This window comes from Sturnira hondurensis, unplaced genomic scaffold (genome assembly GCF_014824575.4).
Source record: "Sturnira hondurensis isolate 20B ecotype Veracruz unplaced genomic scaffold, ASM1482457v3 Scaffold0022910, whole genome shotgun sequence".
NCBI lineage: Eukaryota > Metazoa > Chordata > Mammalia > Chiroptera > Phyllostomidae > Sturnira > Sturnira hondurensis.
The window spans coordinates 7,362,507-7,364,982 of record NW_028095541.1 but is presented as its reverse complement, the minus strand read 5'-3'; the positions used below and the strand labels follow the sequence as shown (position 1 = coordinate 7,364,982).

At 44.1% G+C, this 2,476-nt stretch overlaps 1 non-coding gene across 1 annotated transcript; it reads right to left on the bottom strand.

Moving 5' to 3' along the window:
* Positions 1-1,368: 1,368 nt before the first annotated feature.
* Positions 1,369-1,528, bottom strand: LOC118980616 (U1 spliceosomal RNA). The gene has a single exon (XR_005065148.1). It is a non-coding gene; the product is annotated as a U1 spliceosomal RNA (small nuclear RNA).
* Positions 1,529-2,476: the final 948 nt, after the last annotated feature.

The following is a 2,476-nucleotide window of genomic DNA, read 5'->3' as shown; positions in this document are numbered from 1 at the left end:
CAGTCAGAGCAAGTGACTCAGTGATCCAGGGGGAACTACCTCCCTTGGCTATGTCATGAGTCAGGATATGCCTTTAAAGTCACGGCCTCCTTGCCCCCAAGGAGGTAGCACAGCTATTAAACTAGCTACCAAGTTGTCATTGTAATGTAAAGTAACTCAATCCTATCATCCTCTCTCCCCCACCCTCCAACCAAGGGCTGTGAGGGTTTTCTCCCATTTCCCAGGCACCTCTCACCCTGTGCCCTGTTACATAATTACCCCATTTTTCTAAAGAAAAAATGGGCTTTCCAGCAAAGAGGAGGTAAAAATTACAGCCAGTGAGCAGAGTACAAGAACCAGCTATCCTGACTTCAAATCCTATGCTTTTTCCTATTATTGATTTTTGATAATAATCACTGATGTTTCAATACTGGAACCCTTGAAGTGCGGGGCTAAGGGATTGGGAAATAATTATTTGATAGACCCAGGTTTTAATTCTGCATCAGAAACTGACTTCACTGAAGCCACCAACCTTCTGATTCTGATTTGGGACTCATATGTTGGAAAAATTTTAGTTTCAGGTAATAGCTAATAAGCTTAGTAATCAATGTATGTAAAAAGGTATTGGCCTTGGCTGGTGTGGCTCAGTGGATTGAGTGTCAGCCTTCGAACCAAAGGATCGCTGGTTCGATTCCCAGTCAGGGCACATGCCTGGGTTGTGGTCCAAGTCAGGTCAGGTTCCCAGTAGGGGGTGCACAAGAGGCAACCACACATTAATGTTTTCTCTCTCTCTCTCTCTCTCTCTCTCCCCTTTCCCCCTCTGTCTAACACAAATAAATAAAATCTTTAACAAAAGTTATTGTTTCAGGAACTGAAGTTGTGACCAACCTTCATTCCAAGAGACCATAAGCAGTTCCACCTTTGTGCCTCAGGAGGACTGCAAGCAATCAAGATGGTATCTGACATTGTACTCCAGGGTAAGACACCCACCACCCAGGACACAAATGAGAAAATGCTGCAGGTTTTTATCTGATTGACTTTCCCTGAATTCCAATCCCCTTACCTACACTTTTCTTCTTATAAAAAGAGTTGGTTTAAAATGGATTTTATGGTGATCTGTTAAGGTACAAATGCACTGTCTTCTCTGATGGATGGCCACCTGAATAAAATGCCCATAAAAATTCCATCCCTGTCTCTGTTTATTGGGTCTGGTAGGTGACAGGCAGCATGAATGCCAGCTTTTTCAGTTTCAATTCTTCCCCTCTCCCAACCCCTACTATGCAAATCAAATCAGATATGCAGGAGAATAGAAAAGAAAAGCTACTCTACTCTCTGCAGGAGTAATCTTTTGCTAGAAACTTTTCCCTTTTTCTTTTTCTTTTTCATTCAGGGGAGAATGTGAATGCAGTTTCCCACTACCACAAATTATGCAGTTGAATTTCCACATTTGGGGAAATTGCAGTGGTCAACACATCCAGAATGCCACGGGTAAGCTCGCCCTGGGAAAACCACCTTCATGATCATGGTATCTCCCCTGCCAGGTAAATAAATGTCCTTTCCTTCCTTCCTTCTTTCCTTTCTTCCTTCCTTCCCTCCTTCCTTCCTTTTTGAAATATGTTCCAAGGATAAGGAGAAACTAAACTTGAAATCCATCTGTCTGAGAAGCATTGACTCAGATTTCTTTCAGTGTTTTGCTATCTTCTGGACAAGTGTGCACTGATACTTAAAACTCTAAACGAGCCTGGGAATTCATATTGCATACTCAGTGTGTCCTGGTTCTGCCTCAAGTTTGACACCAGAGTTCAGGATGACAGCAAAGGAGGGGAGCATGCAACAGCAGCAGGAAAGCCTCCCAGCCTATCAGCCTAGGCAGTTTCTCTCCCCTCCCCAAGTTGCAATGGAGCCCAGGGAGTGGGTCTCTTGCCTCTGACTCCTCGGAGGGCCCACAACAGAAACTGCTGTTATTTGCATAATGCTTTACAGTTTCTACAGTGCTTCTTAAACGCAGCTAAGCATTCAGTCTTTGCAATTACCCATGAGGTAGGTGTGTTATATCACCCATTTTATATCTGTGGAGTCAGAAGTTCAGGTGACTCACCAAAGACCTCCCAGCAAGGAGCAAAACCCAGCTTCAAAGTAGTTCCTTGGGTGCAGGTCCTGCCCTGCTCAGCATACCTCCATGTGTCCCAGCCTGTACCAAACCATGGTTCCCTGGACATGCTCCCTTCCTAGACTCTAGGCTCTGGCACATGCTGTCCCTCTGCCTGGTAAATTCCATCTCCTTCCACCATCTCCAACTGCAGAATCCCAACTTAAAGGCTCAGCTTCAGCATCAACATGTCTACAAAAGTTTTCCTGATTCCCACTTGGACCCTCTCCCTTAGAATTTGTGCACTTAAAAAAAAGGATCAAGTCACTGCAACCTAATGAGTGTTCTAATCACCACATTCTAATTCAGCCTATGGTCTGCAGAATTTAGAAGAATGCCTTATTTTAT